General features: G+C 39.6%; 1 long non-coding RNA gene across 2 annotated transcripts in view; it reads right to left on the bottom strand.

Annotated features, from left to right (window-relative positions):
• Positions 1-2,107: 2,107 nt before the first annotated feature.
• LOC133227569 (uncharacterized) overlaps positions 2,108-24,183 on the bottom strand; it is a 356,831-nt gene continuing 334,755 nt past the window's right edge. For both annotated transcript variants that reach the window (XR_009729868.1, XR_009729867.1), the window contains 3 exons: positions 6,627-6,741; positions 2,492-2,615; positions 2,108-2,280 (listed from right to left, as the gene is read on the bottom strand). This is a non-coding gene — a long non-coding RNA (uncharacterized LOC133227569). The remainder of the gene's footprint in view (positions 2,281-2,491; positions 2,616-6,626; positions 6,742-24,183) is intronic.

The following is a 24,183-nucleotide window of genomic DNA, read 5'->3' as shown; positions in this document are numbered from 1 at the left end:
TTTCATTGTAAATTTCCAATAGTATGGAAAGTGAGTTGAAAATAATCAGTTTTAATTATTCAACCTGAATTTCCCAGTATCTTCATTCAAAAATTAAATTCTTTAATAATTTTATAAATATTGTGTTGATTAAAATCATTTTCCTAAATCCTTAGACTTTGCCCTTCCTAACTTTCCATGTCTATTCTCCACTTCGGTGTGTGATATCCGATAAAAAGGGCTCCCCTGGTGGGTCAGAAATAAAGAATCTGCCTGCCAATGCAGAAGATGCAGGTTCGATCCCTGGCTCAGGAAGATCCCCCGAAGTAGGCGGATGGCAACCCACTCTGGTATTCTTGCCTCGTTGACAGAGGAGCCTGGTAGGCTACCATCTATGGGATCACAAGAGTCAGACATGACCTAGTGACTAAACCACTACCATCCTATCTCAAAACACACTGGATGCCTTCGCTACAGTTCTAGTTTTGGGGACACTCCACAGCTTGGCCAGGCGATGTCGGCTTACCCCATGCTTTGCAATCAACAGAACACTTGATCCGCCTCTTAGCTCCTGAAATCCCATTCTGTGAAAATTTTCCTCACAACTGTGGTTTTCTGGTTTGCTTACAAAATCCATTTTGTTTTGTATTTCTCTGCATCCTAATTTAAAGGATATCAGGGTTCTGAATGTTTTAAAGAGACGAAGTCTGTATCCACCTCCCGATCAAATCTCTCTGGTTTTTGGGTTTACACAGTAAGGTGAACTGTGACTTCAGTTTACAAGGGTGCCAGTGTTTCTCTGGGCTTCCCAGGTGGCTCCGTGCTAAAGAATCCACCTGCCAATGCAGGAGACTCAGGCTCCATCCCTGGGTTGGGAAGATACCCTGGAGAAGGAAATGGCAACCTACTCCAGTATTCTTGCCATGGACAGAGGTCTTCATAGAACCATTCAACTTCAGCTTCTTCAGCATTACTGGTTGGGATATAGACTTGGATTACTGTGATACTGAATGGTTTGCGTTGGAAACGAAGAGAGATCATTCTGTCGTTTTTGAGATTGCATCCAAGTACTGCATTTCAGACTCTTTTGTTGACTATGATGGCTACTCCATTTCTTCAAAGGGAATCTTGCCCACAGTAGTAGATATAATGGTCATCTGAGTTAAATTCACCCATTCCAGTCCATTTTAGCTCACTGATTGCTAAAATGTCGATGTTCACTGTTGCTATCTCCTGTTTGACCACTTCCAATTTGCCTTGATTCATGGACCTAACATTCCAGGTTCCTATTCATTATTGTTCTTTACAGCATCAGACTTTACTTCCATCACCAGTCACATCCACAACTGCGTGTTGTTTTTGCTTTGCCTCCATCTCTTCATTCTTTCTGGAGTTATTTTTCCACTGATATCTAGGAGCATATTGGGCACCTACCAACCTGGGGGGTTCATCTTTCAGTGTAGTATCTTTTTGCCTTTTCATAATGTTGATGGAGTTCTCAAGGTAAGAATATTGAAGTGGTTTGCCATTCCCTTCTCCAGTGGACCACGTTTTGTCAGAACTCTCCACCATGACCCATCTGTCTTGGGTGGCCCTACACAGCATGGTCATTTTTTCATTGAGCTAGACAAGGCTGTGGTCCATGTGATCAGTTTGATTAGTTTTCTGTGATTATGGTTTTTGTTCTGTTGGCCCTCTTAAGCATAAGGACTTCCCTGGTGGCTCAGATGATAAAGCATCTGCCTACAATGCGGGAGACCCGGGTTTAATCCCTGGGTCGGGAAGATATCCTGGAGAAGGAAATGGCAACCCACTCCAGTACTCTTGCCTGGAAAATTCCATGGACGGAGGAGCCTAGTAGGCTACAGTCCATGGGGTCTCAAAGAGTCGGACACGACTGAGCGACTTCAATGTCAATGTCATGTCAAGGATAAGGATAAGAAGCTTATGGAAGCTTCCTGATGGAGAGACTGACTGAGAGGGAAACTGGGTCTTGTTCTGATGGGCTGGGCCTTGCTCAGTAAATCTTTAATCCAATTTTCTCTTGATGTGCACAAATTTCCTTGTACACACTACGACCCAGGAGAAAGGAGCAGTGACCCCAAAAGAGACTGACCCAGACTTGCCTGTGAGTGTCCAGGAGTCCCCAGCAGAGGCGCGGGTCAGCGGTGGCCTGCTGCAGGGTTGGGGGCACTCAGCACAGCAGTGTATGCATGGGACCTTTTGAAGGAGGTCCCCATTATCTTCAGTACCTCCACCATAGTTTGGCCTCAGGTCAAACAACCAGGAGGGAACACAGTCCTGCCCATCAACAGAAAATTGGATTAAAAGAACTGTAGTATTCATTCTTTATTACTCTGTACATAAATTTTCTGAAAACCCAAGACTTTCTATTACCATGTGTTCTGTTCTGCTCACATCCACACTTACCACTGTTTTAGTGCAGAGCATATTTTCCAGGGGTAAATCCTTCTTTATATCTCAGACTCATTTATCTCCAGGATCAACTTACCTCATCACAGATGACAAAATGCAGACAGTTCCTGCTGAGGCCCTGCTGTGTCATGGTTTCCCTGTTGCTAGGAACACACAGAAGCACCTCTCAGCTGCTGTAGATTCTCCTGTTAGTCTGTTAACTAAATATGGGTGAAGTTTTCTATGAGGAAAACATTACCAGTAAATGTCCTTAAAAAAAAAAAAAATGGGGCCTGATTAAGTTGCTAAAGAATTGACTGGATCAAATTACAACACAGTTGATGTTCAAAATTTGGCTTCTGACATGACACATCATAGGCATCCATCTAAACCAAATGTAATTTTCAAGCATGATCTATGTCAAAAAAATAGTTGCTTATTGAAGCTGCCATGAAATCCACTCACCCACACTTTAACAAGCCTTACAGTTTTGACACCTTTCAGGCTTAGTCCAGAGTCAGGGGGCTTGGGGGGTGTTCTATGGTCTATAAAATTGGAAACATTTAAAATACAACATTTACACAGATTTCAAAAAGTGCAGAAATTTTCAAAGACTTGATTTAATGTTATTTTGTTCTGTGAATCTTCAAAAAGGAAGTAGAAGGTTTCCTACTTCAAAAATTTACTTGGAGTGATGTAAACAACTCCAGAAGACATGGCTTAAGACACAAGGGTTTCATGTGTATTTGCAAGTAATTTGAGAAGCAGCATCATTACAACGTGGAGCTAGAGGCAGATAGCTTGAATTCTTCCCTAATCTCCATCAGTAATTAGCTGACAAGTAAATGCAAGTCCTTGAACAAAGCATTTCTGTCCCTAGGCTTCAATTTCTGACTTGTAAAATGGAGATAAAGTCAAAAGATTATTGTGAAAATCAATTAATTAATTCATAGTGAAATTGCTATATATTCTGAAAAGCACTATATGAATGAGATCATATTCTATTTTTATTATAATATTCCAGTATGTCTCCTTGAAGATTTGTAATAATTGATTTTTCTAACTAGAAGTCCTATGCTCTGAGTTTCTATTAGCACAAAAGGAAGCAATCTCCTGTATGGTACAGCTGTCTCACTACAGAACCAGGACATACAACTACATGACTCTGTGTGAAAGTCCTTCTACTTTTCAAATTTAAAAAAAAAATGCTTTCAAATCAGGAATAAAGATATAAATTTACTCTCGTGAAGCAATATAAAGACAAACCAAAAGCTATTTAAAAATGGTTACTGTGGGGCAAGAACCTGAAATAGCAACTGAATGTCTGTATATATACAAACTTGAGAACCCTGCAAAAGCCTTTGTTGTTGTTTGACTGTGGCCCCATGGACTGCAGCACACCAGGCTCCCTGTCCTTCACCATCTTCTGGAACTTGCTCAAACTCATTGAGTTCATTGAGTCGGTGATGCCATCCAATGCCTCCTCCTGTGTAGTCCCCTTCTCCTCCTGCCTTCAATCTTTCCCAGCATCAGGGTCTTTTCCAATTAGTCAGCTCTTCTCTTCAAATGGCCAAAGTATGGAAGCTTCAGTTTCAGCATCAGTCCTTCCAATGAATATTCAGAGTTGATTTCCTTTAGGATTGACTGGTTTCATCTCCTTGCAGTCCAAGGGACTCTCAAGAGTCTTCTACAGCATGACAGTTCAAAAACATCAGTTCTTCAAAGCTCAGCCTTCTTTATGGTCCAGCTCACATCCATACATGAATGACTACTGGAAAACCATAGCTTTGATTAGATGGACCTTGGTTGCCAGAGTAATATCTCTGCTTTTTAGTATATTGTGTAGGTTTGTCATAGCTTTTCTTCCAAGGAGCAAGTGTCTTTTAATTTCATGACTACAGTCATCATCTGCAGCAATTTTGGAGCCCAAGAAAATAAACTATATTCTGTCACTGTTTCCATTATTTTATCATCTATATGCTGTGAAGTGATGGGACTTGATGCCTTGATCTTAGTTTTTTAAATGTTTTAAAAATGTTTTAAGTGTTTTAAATGAGTTTTAAGCCAGCTTTTTCACTATCCTCTTTCACCTTCATCAAGAGGCTCTTTAGTTCCTCATTGCTTTCTTCCATAAGAGTGGTATCATCTGCATATCTGAGTTTACTGATATTTCTCCTGGCAATCTTGATTCCAACTTGTGATTCATTCAGCCTGGCATTTTGCATGATGTTCTCTGCATATAAAATAAATAAACAAGGCAACAATTATACAGAATTGATACACTCCTTTCCCAATTTTGAACCAGGCTGCTGTTTCATGTTCAGTTCCAGCTGTTGCTTCTTGACCTGCATATAGGTTTCTCAGGACGCAGGTCAGGTGGTCTGGTATTCCCATCTCTTTAAGAATTTCCCACAGCTTGTTGTGATCCACACAGTCAAAAGGTTTAGCATAGTCAATGAAGCAGAAGTAGATGTTTTTCGGGAATTCTCTTGCTTTTTCTATGATCCAGTGGGTGTTGGCAATTTAATCTCTGGTTCCTCTGCCTTTTCTAAATCCAGCTTGTACATCTGGAAATTCTTGGTTCACGTACTATTGAAGCCTAGCTTGGAGGATTTTGAGCATGACTTTGCTGGCATGAGAAATGAGTGCAGTTGTGCAGTAGGCTGAGCATTCTTTCGCATTGCCTTTCTTTGGGATTGGAATGAAAACTGACCTTTTCCAGTCCTGGGGCCACTGCTGAGTTTTCCAAATTTGCTGGCATATTGAGTGCAGCACTTTCACAGCATCATCTTTTAGGATTTGAAATAGCTCAGCTGGAATTCCATCTTCTCCACTAGCTTTGTTCGTAGTGATGCTTCTTAAGGCCCACTTGACTTTGCATTCCAGTATGTCTGGTTCTAGGTGAGTGATCATGCCATCATGGTTATCTGGGTCATGAAGATCTTTTTTGTATAGTTCTTCTATGTATTCTTGCCACCTCTTCTTAATATCTTCTGCTTCTGTTATATCCATATCACTTCTTCCTTTATTGTGCCCATCTTTGCACGAAATGTTCCCTTTGGTATCTCTAATTTTCTTGAAGAGACTTTTAGTCTTTCCCATTCTATTGTCTTCCTCTATTTCTTTGCATTGATCATTGAGGAAGCCTTTCTTATCTCTCCTTGCTATTCTTTGGAAATCTGCATTCAGGTGGGTATATCTTTCCTTTTCTCCTTTGCCTTTCACTTTTCTTCTTTTCTCAGCTATTTGTAAGGCCTCCTCAGACAACCATTTTGCCTTTTTGCATTTCTTTTTCTTGGGGATGGTCTTGATCACTGCTTCCTATACAATGTCAGCAACCTCCATCCATAGTGCTCCAGGCACTCTATCAGGTCTAATCCCTTGAATCTATTTGTCACATAAGCTATATGTATAATTATTTCAGAAATACAAAGCTAAGCACTTTATAAAAATGAAAAAAAAAAAAGAGTCTAATTCTGTAACAAATTGTTGACATAAACACACAGAGAATTACTTCAAATAACTTTAAATGCAGTATGTTTACTGTCCATCGCTAGAGAGATACATCTTCAGGATAAAAACCACCACAAGAAAATTTCAAGCCGCAGTCAATAGCTTTATTGTTAATGATATTGCCATTGTTATTTTGAAATTACTGCCTGTGTAGGTTATAGGATAAATCAAATAAGCAATTATGCTAACATCAAGTCACCAAGATTTTTGATATAAGAAATTATGGGAAGAAAAGTATAAAAACAGATAAATTAACACACTGTAACCAACATTTGAAATAGAAAAATCATTTTGGATATACACTTTTTTTTTTTTTTTTGCTAAAAAATACTTCAATTATGGGCTGAATATTTGTTATCCACCACCCACCCCCAAATTCATGTTGAAACTCTCATCTCCAGTGTGTTATATTTAAAGATGGAGCTCCAGGGAGGTCAGTAGGTCCTAAGAGGGAGCCCTCATAAGAAGAGACAGGAAAGAAATGACATCGTCCCCTTTCATGTGATGATGAAACATGGTGGCCACCGACAAGCCAGGAGGTGGGCTCGCACCAGACACCAGATCTGCTGGCACCTTGATCTTGGGCTTCCCATTCTCCAGAAATGAGAAATAAATGTTGTTTAAACCATCTAGCCTATGCTATTTGTTACCGTAGCCTGAGCTGATGACACCTACCTATATTTATTTATCTTTTAAAAATATACATATTATGTAAGTACCTGTCCACTGAGAAGTTCCAGAAGCAGCAAGAAATGAGTAGCAAAGACCACCTCTGGGGCTTCGATTCTGGTGTTGGAACTTTATTTTGCTCCTTGGGAAACACTGATTCCAGGCCTGAGTGGAAAAAAAATATGTTAAATAAAGCTGTGACATCTTGTGCTTAAAAGCAAGAAAGCTGTCAAAGATCATAGGGGTCAAAGCAAAGAGACACTGGAAACAATGAGAGCAGTTCTCGTGGGCTAGTTTGTGGAACAGTTTAAGCATCACTAGAAATCACTGGAAAGGTCTGAAATGGATCTTATATATATATGAAATCATGAATTAGTAATTATACAAAAAATAGCACACTCTTCACTTGTTACCTTCGATGGTTACGAGAAGCTTCAAAAAAATGGTTTAAAAAAGGGAAAGGATCAGGCATGATGTACCCTGTTCTTTCTGCGTGGTTTATTTCATGCCGTTTTTCAGGGTACCTATTGCTTCGACTTAGGACAGTTCATTCGGTCATCAGAGAGCCATAGTCACCATGGAAATAAAACCATTGTAGAAGGCACTGTTGATTCTAAGCCAGGTCAGCGGCTGCCTCATCTCCCAATCCCTCTTCTCCCCAGAGCTTTACGTAGTAAATATCCTGCATGCTAAGCTTCATCACAGAATTTGCACCCAAGAGACCTAACTTATTGCAAGCAATGCTGCCATGTATGGTCTATGAAAGCAAACTCTAAGACAGGATTTTAGAACTGAATCTCTTGTTACCCAGTTGGCAATAAGAACCCCTTCACTTTGCCAATGGCAGTGGAGCTCAGACAAATCCTGGTATGGGAAGCAGTGTCATTGCTAACAATTTTCCCCAGTGTGGTTTCTGGTGGAGGGAAATGCATAGCTAATGCAGGCTATAAGACATCTGAGAAACATGGGACAAACCGTAACCATAGGGAACAGAGTTGGATGAGCTTAAGTGATATTCTTGATTCCAGCTTGTGCTTCTTCCAGCCCAGTGTTTCTCATGATGTACTCTGCATATAAGTTAAATAAGCAGGGTGACAATATACAGCCTTGACATACTCCTGTCCCTATTTGGAACCAGTCTGTTATTCCATGTCCAGTTCTAACTGTTGCTTCCTGACCTGCATACAGGTTTCTCAAGAAGCAGGTCAGGTGGTCTGGTATTCCCATCTCTTGAAGAATTTTCCACAGTTTATTGTGATCCACCCAGTCAAGGGCTTTGACATAGTCAATAAAGCAGAAATAGATGTTTTTCTGGAACTCTCTTGCTTTTTCCATGATCCAGCAGACGTTGGCAATTTGATCTCTGGTTCCTCTACCTTTTTTAAATCCGGCTTCAATATCTGGAAGTTCACAGTTCATGTATTGCTGAAGCCTGGCTTGGAGAATTTTAAGCATTACCTTACTAACATGTGAGATGAGTGCAATTGTGAGGTAGTTTTAGCATTCTTTGCCATTGCCTTTCTTTGGAATTGGAATGAAAACTCACCTTTTCCAGTCCTGTGGCCACTCCTGAGTTTTCCAAATTTGCTGGCATATTGAGTGGAGCACTTGCACAGAGTCATCTTTCAGGATTTGAAATAGCTCAACTGGTATTCCATCACCTCCACTAGCTTTGTTCATAGTGATGATTCCTAAGGCCCACTTGACTTCACATTCCAGGATGTCTGGGTCTAGGTGAGTGATCACAGCATCATGATTATCTGGGTTGTGAAGATCTTTTTTGTACAGTTCTTCTGTGTATTCTTGCCACTTCTTCTTAATATCTTCTGCTTCTGTTAGTTCCCTACCATTTCTTTTCTTTATTGTACCCATCTTTGCATGAAATGTTCTCTTGGTATCTCTAATTTTCTTGAAGAGATCTCTAGTCTTTTCCATTCTATTGGGCTGGAGGAAGCACAAGCTGGAATCAAGATTGCCGGGAGAAATATCAGTCACCTCAGATATGTAGATGACACCACCCTTATGGCAGAAAGTGAAGAAGAACTAAAGAGCCTCTTGATGAGAGTGAAAGAGGAGAGTGAAAAAGTTGGCTTAAGGCTCAACATTCAGAAAACTAAGATCATGTCATCTGGTCCCATCACTTCATGGCAAAAACAAAAACAGTGGAAACAGTGTAGACTTTATTTTTTTAGGCTCCAAAATCACTGCAGATGGTGACTGCAGCCAGGAAATTAAAAGACACTTACTCCTTCGAAGAAAGTTATGACCAATCTAGATAGCATATTAAAAAGCAGAGACATTACTTTGCCAACAAAGTTTCGTCTAGTCAAGGCTATGGTTTTTCCTGTGGTCATGTATGGATGTGAGAGTTGGACTGTGAAGAAGGCTGAGCGCCAAAGAATTGATGCTTTTGAAGTGTGGTGTTGGAGAAGACTCTTGAGAGTCCCTTGGACTGCAAGGAGATCCAACCAGTCCATTCTAAAGGAGATCAGTCCTGTGTGTTCATTGGAAGGACTGATGTTGAAGCTGAAACTCCAAAACTTTGGCCACCTGATGCAAAGAGCTGACTCATTTGAAAAGACCCTGATGCTGGGAAAGATTGAGGGCAGGAGGAGAAGGGAACGACAGAGGATGAGATGTTTGGATGGCATCACCGAGTCAATGGACACAGGTTTGGGTGAACTCCGGGAGTTGGTTTTGGACAGGGAGGCCTGCCGTGCTGCAGTTCATGGGGTCGCAAAGAGTTAGACACGACTGAGCGACTGAACTGAACTGAACTGAAGTCATATTCTGGAAGAAAATAAAGTAAAAATTGATTATTTCAATTTTGCTTAATGCACCATAGTTAGGGATGCTTTCTGGAGAAAATAATTGGGTAGGAAAATGCATAATGGAATGACATTCTCTCCATGTATGTCAACTAAAACACACTGTGTTGTACAATTATTAATGTAATTTTTTTTTCCCCCCTTGGTATACTTCTTTTTTAAATTAATTAATTAATTGATTGATTTTAATTGGAGGCGAATTACTTTACATATTATGGTGGTTTTTATCATTCATCAACATGAATCAGCCATGGGCATACATGTGTCCCACCATCCTGAAGCCCCCTCCCACCTCCCTCCCCATCCTATCCCTCTGGGTTGTCTCAGAGCACCAGCTTTGTGTGCCCTGCTTCATGCATCAAATTTGTGCTGGTCATCTATTTTTACATATGGTAATATACACGTTTTGATGCTATTCTCTAATATCATCCTACTCTCGCCTTCTCCAACATAGTCCTAAAGTCTGTTCTTTACATCTGTGCTTCTTTTGCTGTCTCGCATATAGAGTTGGCATTACCATCTTTCTAAATTCCATATATATGCATTAATATACTGTATTGGTGTTTCTCTTTCTGGCTTACTTCACTCTGTGTAATAGGCTCTAGTTTCATCCACCTCATTAGAAATGACTCAAATGTGCTATTCTTTATAGCTGAGTAATACTCCGTTGTGTATATGTACAACAGCTTTCTCATCCATTTGTCTGCCGATGGACATCTAGGTTGCTTCCGTGTCCTGGCTATTGTAAACAGTGCTGCGATGAACATTCAGGTACACGTGTCTCTTTCAATTCTGGTTTCCTCGGTGTGTATCCCAAAGTGGGATTGCTGGGTCGTATGGCAGTTCTAGTTCCAGTTTTTTAAGAAATCTCCACACTGTTCTCCATAGTGGCTGTACTAGTTTGCATTCCCACCAACAGTGTAAGAGGGTTCCCTTTTCTCTACACCCTCTCCAGCATTTATTGCTTGTAGACTTTTTGATGGCATCCATTCTGACCATCATGTTATGGTACCTCATTGTGGTTTTGATTTGCATTTCTCTGATAATGAGTGATGTTGAGCATCTTTTTATGTGTTTGTTAGCCATCTGTATGTCTTCTTTGGACAAATGTCTGTTTAGTCCTTTGGCCCAGTTTTTGATTGAGTTGTTTATTTTTCTGGTATTGAGATGCATGAGTTGCTTGTATATTTTGGAGATTAATTATTTGTTATTTCAATTTTGCTTAAGCACCATAATTAGGGATGCTTTCTGGAGAAAATAATTGGTTAGGAAAATACACAATGGAATGACATTCTGTCCATGTATGTCAACTAAAAGACACCATGTTGTATAATTATTAATGTAATTTCTATTTTGAAAAAAGATCTAGATAGTTCTGTGTATTGCATGCTGTGTCACTTCAGTTATGTCCAAATCTGCAACCCCATGGGCTGTAGCCCACCAGGCTCCTCTGTCCATGGGATTCTCCAGAGAATGGAATAGGTTGCCAAGCCCTCTCCAGGGGATCTTCCCTACCCAGGGTTCGAATCTGCATCTCCTACATTGGCAGGTAGGTTCTTTACCACTAGCGCCACCTGGGAAGCCCGTATAGATAATTTAAAAGTAAGGGAAAATGAAAAAAAAAATGTATATATTTTCACACACATAAAAAAAGTTCACAGTGACCATTTTTAAAGAGGAAAAGAAATATTAACTCTATTTTACATATTTCTATGCCTTTTGATTTTTTAATAATGAGTGTGTATTAATGTTAAGTGGGATGAAGTATTAAATTCCTTCTTAAAGAATTTAATATGTATGTATATATGTATAAATTTATATGTATACATATGCATGTGTCTGTTTTAACACATATTCTTACTTAATGAGATAAAGTATAAATATTTCTTTTAAAAAAGAATATCACTGTCTGTTTTATAAGATTTAGTAATCTGTTCCTATCATCTCTTTCTCCCACCCTATGAAAATAAATTTTTAATTCTTTATGAGGCCATGAATTTCTCAAAGATAGGTTCCCTGACCATAAAGAATTTCTGTAAAATTAACCTTCATCTTTTATGGATTTAAAACAATATTTACCCTAACCCCATTCAAGTAAGAGCATTTATTAAATTATTTTGTAATGAACATTAAATTTAACTGTAACTTGTGCTGCAAAGAAACATGTAAAAAATTACAGGAGACCAGCCCCAATGCGAATACATGGTTAAACTCCAAAAACACAGTTTAAAATCATCAGAGAGTTGAGGATGGAAAGAAACCTAAAGGAACAAAATCCAAAAAGTGTTGAGCTCTTCCTGGTAGAGATTTGAGACAAATTGCTTTCCTTTATGAGAAAATAGTGTAGAAATAGGAGAAAACTACCACAGACTAGAGTCAGAAGAAACAGTCCAAACTCTTCAGTTCTTTCTCAGTGACCGAGCAAGGGCTGGTGCAATGAATTAGAATTGTAAGGAGCCCTGGCCTCGGAGCAAGTCACTCCAGCCCGCCATTTCCTCATAGAGTTCCTTCAGGTGAAGGTACAGCTGGGGACAGGGCGAGGCGCACAGGGCCTTCCCTACAAGAAGCACCCGTGCAGAGGCCTGAGGACCCGGCAAGTCCATCTGAGGCACTTAAGGCTCTCGGTGGATGCCAGCAATTGCTGCTGAAGTTTGGTGGTGAGACAGGAAGATGAAGAGAGATCTCCCAAGGGTCAGAGAACTAAGAGTGTGAATAAATAACCAGGAGTACTCTGAGCAATTAAAAAGTCTAGAAGCCAGGGTACAGAAAGTAATTTGGCTGTAAAGTATGAGGAGAGCCTTGAGATCTTGCCAGAGCTCAGATCCGAGTCCTCGTGAAGGGAAAGTCCTGATCCAGCCTTCAAAACGTTTGAAGTCAGTAGTGATCTAAACCTTACTAAAGCTTTAGCAAAGCAGAGACAGCTGAAATTAACCAGGTTATACTGATTTAGTTGTCAATGCTCGAGGCTTGACAGAAAAACGTCTTGATTCAGGGGCAGAGGGTAGTAAATAATATTACTTCAGTCTTTACTAGCCTTTAAATCTCAATCCCCATTATAAAGTCCGGAATTTTGAATCATCCAAAGTGAGAAGTGATCTGTTTAAAAGAATAAATAGTCAATAGAAACAAGCACACAGATGGCATGTTGGAATTATCACAGGCACTTCAAAATATTATAATAAATATTTAAAAGAATCTAGTAGAAATGGCATTATTCAATACATGGAAACTGTTGATGAAATACAGCAAAAAGATGGAAACTATTAAAAAACAAATACACGTACATGCTAGAAATAAAAAAAAAATGTAGTATCAGAAATAAAAAGTTTCAGTTCAGTTCAGTCGCTCAGTCGTGTCCGACTCTTTGCGACCCCATGAACCGCAGCATGCCAGGCCTCCCTGTCCATCACCAACTCCTGGAGTCCACCCAAACTCATGTCCATTGAGTCGGTGATGCCATCCAACCATCTCATCCTCTGTCATCCCCTTCTCCTCCTGCCCTCAATCTTTCCCAGCATCAGGGTCTTTTCAAATGAGTCAGCTCTTTGCATCAGGTAGCCAAAGTATTGGAGTTTCAGCTTCAACATCAGTCCTTCCAAAGAACACCCAGGACTGATCTCCTTTAGGATGGACTGGTTGGATCTCCTTGCAGCCCAAGGGACTCTCAAGAGTCTTCTCCACCACCACAGTTTCAGTGGCTAATCAGGAAACTGGACACAGTGGATTTTCAAGTCATTTTCTTGAATACAGATCAACTGAAATTATCAAAACTGATGTACAAAAAGAAAAAGAGAATCAGAGAAATGCAAATCAAAACCACTATGAGGTACCATTTCACACCAGTCAGAATGGCTGCGATCCAAAAGTCTACAAATAATAAATGCTGGAGAGGGTGTGGAGAAAAGGGAACCCTCTTACACTGTTGGTGGGAATGCAAACTAGTACAGCCACTATGGAGAACAGTGTGGAGATTCCTTAAAAACTGGAAATAGAACTGCCTTTGATCCAGCAACCCCACTGCTGGGCATACACACTGAGGAAACCAGAGGGAAAGAGACACGTGTACCCCAATGTTCATCGCAGCACTGTTTATAATAGCCAAGACGTGGAAGCAACCTAGATGTCCATCAGCAGATGAATGGATAAGAAACTGTGGTACATATACACAATGGAGTATTACTCAGCCATTAAAAAGAATACATTTGAATCAGTTCTAATGAGGTGGATGAAACTGGAGCCTATTATACAGAGTGAAGTAAGCCAGAAGGAAAACATAAATACAGTATACTAACGCATATATATGGAATTTAGAAAGATGGTAACAATAACCCGGTGTACGAGACAGCAAAAGAGACACTGGTGTATAGAACAGTCTTATGGACTCTGTGGGAGAGGGAGAGGGTGGGAAGATGTGGGAGAATGGCAATGAAACATGTAAAATATCATGTAGGAAACGAGTTACCAGTCCAGGTTCGATGCATGATGCTGGATGCTTGGGGCTGGTGCACTGGGACGGCCAGAGGGATGGTATGGGGAAACACATGTATACCTGTGGAGGATTCATTTTGATATTTGGCAAAACTAATACAATTATGTAAAGTTTAAAAATAAAATAAAATTGGAAGAGAAAAAGAGACTATTCAAGGTCTATGTGGTGATACCAAACTTTCTGACATACATTAATTGAAGTTTCACCAGAAGAGAAAAGAGAGAATTAATTAATACAAGAACAAGAAAAAATAGGAAAGTAACTCATTAGAAGAGATGATGGCCAAAAATGCTCAAAAATTGATGAAAGAAATTGACCTATATCAGTTAAACATCTTAGCAAACACTAAGCAGAATAATTCTAAAAACTCACACCTGGTCATGTCTTAGTGAAACTGTTGAAGACTAAACAAATAGAGTATACCTTAAAAAAAGAGGAAAGTTCCAGTTCTGAAAACCTAATGGTAAAGTGACCTGTGTGGGAATGATCCTCCTATAGATAACAATCACAAACTCAAAACAAACATTTTTATAAAAACAATGTGAAGGCATTGGTTGTGATTGTTGTTCAGTCACCAAGTCCTGTCTGACTCTTTGTGACCCCATGGACTGCAGCACACCAGACTCCTCTGTCTTCATCTATCTCCCAGAGTTTCCTCAAATTCATGTCCATTGAATTGGTGATGCTCTCTAATCACTTCATCCTGCTGCCCTCTTCTCCTCCCGCCTTCAATCTTTCCCAGCATCAGAGTCTTTTCCAATGAGTCCTCTCTTTGCAACAGGTGGCCAAAGTATTGAAGCTTCAGCTTCAGCATCAGTCCTTCCAATGAATATTGAGGGTTGATTTTCTTTAGGATTGACTGGTTGGATCCCCTTGCAGTCCAAGGAACTCTCAAAAGAGTCTTGTCCAGCACCACAATTCAATTGTTTGGTGCTCAGCCTTCTTTACGGTCCAGTTATCACATCCAAAAATGACTACTGGGAAAACCATTGCTTTGACTACATGACATTTGTCTTCAAAGTGATGTCTCTGCTTTTTAATACATTGTCTAGATTTGTCATAGATTTCCTTCCAAGGAGAAAGTGTCTTTTAATTTCACAGCTACAGTCACTGTCCACATTGACTTTGGAGCCCAAGAAAATAAAGTCTTTCACTGTTTCTATTGTTTCCCCATCTATATGCCATGAAGTGATGTGACCGGATGCCATGATCTTGGTTTTCTGAATGGTGAGTTTTAAGCCAGCTTTTTCGCACTCCTTTTTTACCCTCATCAAAAGCCCACTTAGTTCCTCTTCACTTTCTGCCATTAGTGTGGTATTATCTGCATATCTGAGGTTGCTGACATTTCTCCTGGAAATCTTGATTCCAGTTTGTGACTCATCCAGCCTGGCATTTCACAGTGTTAGACAACAACAACAACAAAACAGAAAACTGGTGAGGAGTCGATCTTTGAGAAAAGGGAATTACACTGGGTGATATGCATGTTACGGGCTTTCTGCAACACAGCACTTTATGGAATGTTTACTGCAGAGTGGTTAGAACTCAAGCAAAAGGCCAATTCCTTTTTTTTCTTTTCCTTTTCAAGTATAAAATTTTATATCTATAAACAGTTATATATCATATTATATACTTTACTTTTTCCCATTGCTATCCTATAAATACATTCTTCAGTACCATATTTCCATGGTTCTGTATATATGCATTAAAATACGATATTTATCTTTCTCTTTCTGACTTACTTCACTTTGTATAATAGGCTCTAGGTTCATCCACTTCATTAGAACTGACTCAAAATGCATTCCTTTGTATGCTCGAGTAGTATTCCATTGTGTATATGTACCACTACTTCTTTATCCATTCATCTGTTGAAGGACATCTAGGTTGCTTCCATGTTCTAGCTATTGTAAATAGTGCTACAATGAACAATGGGATACATGTGTCTTTTTCAATTTTGGTTTCCTACAGGTACATGCCTAGGAGTGGGATTGCTGGGTCATATGGTGGTTTCATTCCCAGTTTTTAAAGGACTCTTCATACCATCTTCCACAGCGGCTGCATCAATTTACATTCCCACCAACAATGCAAGAGCATTCCCTTTTCTCCACACCCTCTCCAGCATTCATTGCTTGTAGACTTTTTGATGATGGCCATTCTGACTGGTGTGAGGTGATATCTCATTGTGGTTTTGATTTGCATTTCTCTAATAATGAGTTATGTTGAGCATCTTTTCATGTGTTTGTTAGCCATCTGTATGTCTTCTTTGGAGAAATGTCTGTTTAGATCTTTTCCCCACTTTTTGATTGGGTTGTTTGTTTTTCTGGCATTGAGTTGTATGAGCTGCTTGTATATTTTGGAAATTAATCCTTTGTCGGTTGTTTAATTTGCTATTATTTTCTCCCATTCTGAAAGTTGTCTTTTCACCTTGCTTATAGTTTCCTTTGCTGTGCAAAAGCTTTTAGGTTTAATCAGGTCCCACTTGTTTACTTTTGTTTTTATTTCCATTACTCTAGTAGGTGGGTCATAGAGGATCTTGCTTTCATTTATGTCATTAAGTGTTCTGCCTATGTTTTCCTCTAAGAGGAAATACGTAAGAGCTTATAGAAAAACCCAAACAGATTTTTGGCCAATTTAACAGCTACAGACACAGATACAGTCATACAATGGAAAGCTACTCAGTCATAAAAGATAACAAGCTATTCATACACACAGCATGGATACATCTCGGAAACATTATACAGAGCGAAAAAAGCCAGACACTAAAGCAGAAAACTAAGGTCTCATTGGACTGAGATGTCAGCGAATATGATTCAGAACTTCCAAAGAAGGTAGAAATTAGGGAGGGCAATACCAGAAAGGGGGGAGCCAGAGAGCAAGTAGGCTCAAAATCTGAGAAAAACTCCCCTCAAACCCTTGGCTGAGCCCTGATCTGTGGTCCCTGTGCTTTTCCCCAAGAAGCACAGTGGAAATCAGAAGTAGGCTGGCTCAAAGGACTGACCAGAGATTTTTTAAACTTTCTATTTTGTATTGGGGTATAGCTGATTAACAATGCTGTGATAGTTTCAGGTGAACAGCAAAGGGACTCAGCCACACACATGAAGTGAAGTCGCTCAGTCGTGTCCGACTCTTTGCGACCCCGTGGACTGTAGCCTACCGGGCTCCTCCATCCATGGGATTTTCCAGGCAAGAATACTGGAGTGGGTTGCCATTTCCTTCTCCAGGGGAACCTCCCAACCCAGGGATAGAACCCAGGTCTCCTGCATTGTAGGCAGATGCTCTACCCTCTGAGCCACAAGGAAAGCCACACACATACATGTATCCATTTTCCCCTAAACTCCTCTACCATCCAGGCTGACACATAATATTGAGTAGAGTCCCATGTGCTGTATGATAGGTCCTTGTTGGCTGTCCATTTGTAATACAGCAGTTATGTACATGTCCATCCCAACTGTCCCTTCCTTCATCCTTCCCCCTGGCAACCATAAGTTCATTCTCTAAGTCTGTGAGTCTCTTTCTCTTCTGTAAGCTCATTTGTATCATTTCTTTCTAGATTCCACTTATAAGGCATGTCATACGAGTTTTCTCCTTCTCTGTCTGACTTCACTCAGTATGACAATCTCTAGGTCAACCATGTGACTACAAATGGCATTATTTAAGGAACCTCCATATTGTTCTTCATAGTGGTTGTACCAACTTACATTCACACAACAGTATAGGAGGGTTCCATTCTCTCCACATCCTCTCCAGGATTCATTGTTTGTGGATTTTTTGATGATAGCCATTCTGGCTGGTGTGAGGTGATATCTCATTCTAGTTTTGATTTGCATTTTTCTAATGATTAGCAATGTTGAACATCTTTTCATGCACCTCTTGGCCATCTGTATGTCTTCTTTGAAGAAATATCCATTTAGGTCTTCTGTCCATTTTTTGATTGGGTTGTCTACTTTGATTCTGATAAACACCATTTATAAATTTATTTATAAATTTATAAAGCTATTATTTTTATTTTTTATAAAGCTATTAAAAGCTATGAGCTATTTATAAATTATGGAGACTAATCCCTTTTTGGTCATATCATTTGCAAATATTTTATGCCAACTGTGGGTTGCCTTTTTGTTTTATTGTTTCCTTTGCTGTGCAAAAGTTTTTGAGCTTAGGTAGGTTCCATTTGTTTATTTTTGTTTTTATTTCCATCATTCTGGGAGACAAATAGAAAAAGATATTGTTGACTAGAGATTTAAACTGCTGCCTACAAAACAGAAGACAGAGTATACAGTGTTAATTCATACAAAGAGCAGACTGTAATAACCTCAGGCTTTCCAGGGCATCACAAATCGCCATGTTTTAGGAGTAAAAACAATATCGCAAGACCAAGAAACTTCTCCCAGAAGAAGGAAAGACCGAAATGTACTTTCCCTAACAAAGCCTAAAATCAAGCCTCCATAAGTTCAAAATTCTCAGCCAGTAGTTGAACTGCCTGCTAAAAAATAATTAATATTCTTCAGAAGAAGATAGTAAAATACAATCTCTACAGAATTTTGTTCATAATATACTGTACACAATAAACATTTACTGGGCATTGAAAGGAAAAACAGATAGACTAGATCCTCCACAATTGCAGGGGTCATTTCTTTAAAATAAAATCTCTTTATATATATTGATTCTGTTGTCTGGAGAACCCTGAGAGATAGACACAGATATAGATGTAGATAGTTTATCTATTTATTTCAATGACTAATATAGTCATGCAATGGAAAACTACTCAGTCATAAAAAGGGAATAAACTAGTCATACATTCAACAGGCATAAATCTCATCAACACTGCATTGAGTTTAAAAAGCCAAGTACAAAATAATGCATATTTTATCATTTCATTTATATGAAGTTGAAAGACAGATGAAACTAATTTATGACAATAGAAATAAGAAAATAGGGCCGGTCTGGGGAAGGTGGGTGTGGCTATGCATTGGTTGCAAATAGACAGGAAACACACCCTCTGGAGTGATGGATGAGCACCCCATCTTGCTTTGGCAGGTACCACATGGGTATGTACTTTGTCAAAACTCAGAGAACTAAATGGTTAAGATCCATGTATTTCATTCTGTGTAGGTTATACCTTTAAAAATTAGCATGTGAAAAATTACCTATTCCTTCAAATTTTCATCTATGTATCTATGCATAAATTTATTTCAAATATGAATCTTCAAAAACCAATTAAGTCTTTGAATTTTTGTGGCTAAATACGTTTACGATTGATTTAGCATCAGCTGTAATATCCAAACCAGTGCTTGCATTTCTTTTCCTGACAAGAGCTGAAATATCTGTAGTCCCAAATTCCAGGACCAGTTCTGTCCCAGAGTTTCTCTCTAACAACATAAATGCCATGGGCAGCCTTCCTGAAGCTCCACAAATCAGTTCCACCATTTCGTAACTTTTGTGCTTTTAGATACCACACGTTCCTTTCCCTACACCTAACACACACACACACACACACACACACACACACACACACCCCGTCTTGGACTATCCTTCCTTAACTACCTACAGAAGACGGTTCATGCAAATTCCTCTGGACACTGAGTTTAACAACCAAGATGAACTCTGTGTTCTGTACCTAAAGGCAATCCGTTTTCCTCTGGGCTGTTTTCCTCACAACTTATTGACTCTTTGGCTACGATGTATGAGGGCCAATTTCAAGATCATTCTGGAGAAAGAATCAGAGTAACTGCCAACAGTGATGCCACTCTGAAAAGCAAAAAGGATGAACGATTTGAGGGGGAAACTGACAAAGAGAATCCACTTCCCTTTCTTAGATTCTCCAAAACTTATGATACTTCAAGCAAGGCAGAAATTTCTCCTACCATAACCTCCTGTGATAGGTAAGATGTGAGGATGCTAGTATTCCTATACAAAGCATGCAATTTAACAAGACAGAGCCTTATTTTAAGGACACTGATGTGAACAATGGAACTTAAGGCACGATGGAGAAGAGACAGACGGTAGCATATTTTCCTTGGCAACCCTGAAATCCCATCACATAGACGTTTGTTCACTATACCTACTGGATGCTCACAGCGGCTTGTCCATATAGATATAAGGACCTAAGTCCCTGCAGTACCTGATGCTGCTGCTCAATTTAGAATAAGACTTGCCCATATCTGTTTGTGAGTCAAAACTCAATATATCTGTAGACCAAAGCTCAAAAGGCGTGTGAAGGACACAGGATTTACTAGTTACGTAACTTTAAAAAGCCATTGTTCTAGGCTCGTAGAGGAAATGGGACTAGCAGGATTGGGCACAGGCCCAGGGTAGTTCCTGTTTCTGTCATTAAGAAGCCCCATTTGAGATTTGGGGAACTGTTCAACCACTAGGGGGACCCCTCCAGTCACGCAGGCAAGGTGAGACTATGCTTAGACACCCAACTTCACTGTGGTGATGATCACTGCAGCCTGAGCAGGTTCACTGAAGTCAGTATTTAGATCAAACAGGGAACTTCCACTTGAGTGAGAGCTATAATTAATTGCATTATTTTAATACCATTACAGTTTAACACATCAACTATATCCATATGTTATTCACTCCTTACAGACTGAGATCATGTTTTAATACTTTTCAGCATCTCCCAGAATACTTGAGCTTCCCAGGCGGCTCCATGGTAAAGAACCCGCCTGCCAAAGCAGGAGATGCAAGAGATGTGGGTTTGATCCCTGGGTTGGGAAGGTCCCCTGGAGGAGGAAGTGGCATCCCTCGCCAGTATCCATGCCTGGGAAACTGCGTAGACAGAGGAGCCTGGCAAGCTACAGTCCATGGGTCTGCAAAGAGTTGGACATGTCTTCAGGATTGAGCACCAAAAGACTTAAGATAGCATGAATATATATATTTGGTAATTGGATTAATGAATAACCAGCTATTTTGTTTTGGTTTTGCCCAGGACAAAAGTTAATTCCTTCCATCCATCCAGGGTCATCCCATCCTCTACCACTGAACAGACCCATCAGTTTGATCTCAACTCTCTAGAGACATTTAATTCATTCTGAAATTTTTTTCCAGGGGAGACAGTGAGGATTTGTTTTTAACTTCTTTTTTATTTATTTTCACAGTCTCAGCTTTACTTTCATTTGATTATACATGATTTAAAAAACATATACATGCTAGTAAAACACCTCATCATCAGGAATTAGAAGTACGTAAAATGAGTATTTTTAAAAAGCAAAGTAAAATAAGAAATCTATGGAACAGGAGGAAAACAGGGAAATGGTAAAGGAGGAAGACAAGGAAAACAAAGAGAAAAAAGCAGAGGAGGAGTGCAAGAAGAAGGAAGAAGAAATGTAGACTTGGCAAGGACAGAAAATCAGGTATTAAAAAAAGAAGACTTCAGTTTTATACTCTAAATCTTAGGCATAAATGTTTATCTTTCTGAATGACCTTAAAAATCAGGATAAATCTTGATTCTATATAATCTCATTATCTATAATCTAAGCTTGATTTATACTGATTCTAATGTTAATTCCTCCTGAGATTTCTGCTTTGAATTTCTAAACAAAGATACAAATTACAACTTTTAAAGTATTAATACTATTTCATCCTCAATCCAATAGAGCCCATTCCCTATATTCAGCAAATTTCAATAACATAAATATTTATACCATTCTTGAATATATTTGAGGATCAAATGAAATAACATGAACATACATAAAAGTTTTAAACACCCAATAATATGGGAAGTGAAAATGGGTCAGATTAATAGAAGTAAAAAACTCAATATGTTTTTATACACGAAGAGACACTACAACCAATATAAATATATGTAGATTTCTAGTCCTATAATTACCGATGTAAGATTTTTTCCTTCAGTATTATATAAACATTTATTAAATACTTATGGATTGCCTTCTCTGTCCTAGCAGTAAAATATATATGTATAACATAGACTATATGGAGACAGACAATAAAATATGAAATATATTTAATATGGTATAAGTTAAAAAACACTAAAAAGAAGCATAATGCAGAGGAAGTAGCTAGAAATAATGGGTAGGGAGTCATTACTGTACATTAGGTGGCCAGGGAGAGCTTCACTAAAGAGGTGGTATGTGAGCAGAGCCCTGAGAGATGAGAAGGGAAGCCATGTAAATATCTGGAGGAACAGCATTTCAGGAGGAGGAACAGCATGAGTCGTGGCTCTGAGGCAGGAGATACCTAGTGGGTTGGAGAAAAGGCCAGGTGAGCAGTGTGTCTGGGAAAGAAGGCAAAAGGAGAGCAATCAGAGACAAAGCCACAGAGGGAAAGAGGGTGAGAGTCTTGCAAGCCCCTGAATGGCACTGTCTACCCTCAGTGAGGTGAGAAACCACTGAAAGCGTGAGAACAGAGAAGAAAAATTACCTGTTTACAAAGTGTTTCCTTCTCTCTGCACACAAAGTGTTAGTCACTCAGCTGTGTTTGACTCTTTGTGACCCTATGGACAGTAGCTCACGAGGCTCCTCTGTCCCTGGAATTCTCCAGGAAGACTACTGGAGTGGGTAGCCATTACCTTCTCCAGATGATTCTTCTCAACCCAGGGATAGAACCTGGGCCTTCTGCATTGCAGACAGATTCCTTACCATCTGAGCCACCAGGGGAGTCCCATTTATCTGTTATCCATTTACAGTGGAGGATTTATTCTGGTGAGTTCCAGGGTCAATGTTGAAGCAGAGACCAGGGAGGGAGCTCTACTCATTACATGCCAGGGACCAGGTGAAGTCCTCTGTGTGCATCATCTCCACCTATCTAATCTCCATCGCACACCTGTGAATAAGTGCCCCCTTCCTACATGAAGAAACCAAAGGAAGTCTGGAAAGGTTACACTGTCCAAAGGCTGTAGCTAAGATTTCATTATGATCTGTCTTATAGAGCTCATGCTCTAAGCCAACACTCTATTCTGATTCCCTGTGTGATGGAGGGATGGGAGTGCATGTGTTCTCAGCTGTGTCCAGCTCTTTGTACCTGCCAGGCTCCTCTGTCCATGGTATTCTCCAGGCAAGAATACTGGAGTGGGTTGCCATTTCCTCCTCTAGGGGATCTTCCCAACCCAGGGATGGAACCCTCATCTCCTGTGTCTCCTGCTTTGGCAGGTGGATTCTTTACCATTTAAGCCATAGGGAGAGCCCCGAAGGAAGGAATGGACCTTCTAAATTGGTGAACCCATGATAATGAAGATTAGGAATTCACAATGGCTGATGTCTGGGTGTTAATGTCTGGTCTGGGGCTGAAGGTTCATGGTGGGGAACAGTAAGAGCAATAGTGGAGACTGGGCAGAAAAGCTGCAGTTACATTCAAGAGAGTGAGGATCTATGATGAACATCAGAGAGACAAGTACTTTACTGGGAACAGGATGAGTTAGAGGTAGTAGAGATCTGGCAATCAGAATAGCAAGAAAGAAATGTGATAAATTCACACAAGGGAATAATAGTTAGTGAAAGTAGGAATAGAAAGGAAAGAATGTATCTAAGCAACACTTCTCAGAAAAGGCCTTTTCCCCTCAAAAGCTAGCACAGAATTTTGTTCTGAGTTGTTTACAAAAAATATAGAATTTAGAATCTTGGCCATGTCCACAAGTTGTATGAACTGGGACAAGTTATTTATCTGGAACATATCTTCATCCATAAATGAAGGTGTCGTAGATTAGCCCTAATTGTCCTTCCTTTTCTATAATACTATGATGAGTATTTGTTTACCTGTTTTTAAGCTCCAGCTTAGAACAACTGTGAAAGCCTTTAGCATTTATTTCTTGAAAGGCATTAAAATTGAATTTCATCCATAGTGCATGGCATCATGTCCAAAACAGAGAAGACACTCAAAATTATATCCTGAATCGAACTGAATTGATTCAAGAAATCATCAAACAAAAAGAATGAATTGTAGTCTCATGCTCATAGCTGAAAAATCTTGAATACCAAAAAAAAAAAGTATTCAGAACTTGTTCCAGTTCTTTACTGCCCTGCTCACTTTCTCAGCCAGACTCATTCCAAGCATGGTCCCTGCATAACAGTGTGAGAAAGTTCTTGCCGTCCATGCAAACCTTGGATGCCACTGCGGACGGCCTGACCCACAAACTCAGAGGTTGCCCAAGAGTTTGTGTTGTAACAGCCCCACAGGTAGAATGCTAAAGTGTGAGAAGAATTGCTCTAAACTACCCTCAAAATCTATTTATTTAGTTATGGCCCACAATGGGACCATAGACTTGGAGCCAGAGTTTTTGATTAAGATATTTTAAAATCCAAAGGTTACTAAATGACTTACATGTAATATAATCGT

Source organism: Bos javanicus, chromosome 16, assembly GCF_032452875.1.
Source record: "Bos javanicus breed banteng chromosome 16, ARS-OSU_banteng_1.0, whole genome shotgun sequence".
Taxonomy (NCBI): domain Eukaryota; kingdom Metazoa; phylum Chordata; class Mammalia; order Artiodactyla; family Bovidae; genus Bos; species Bos javanicus.
This window is presented reverse-complemented; position numbering and strand designations above follow the sequence as displayed.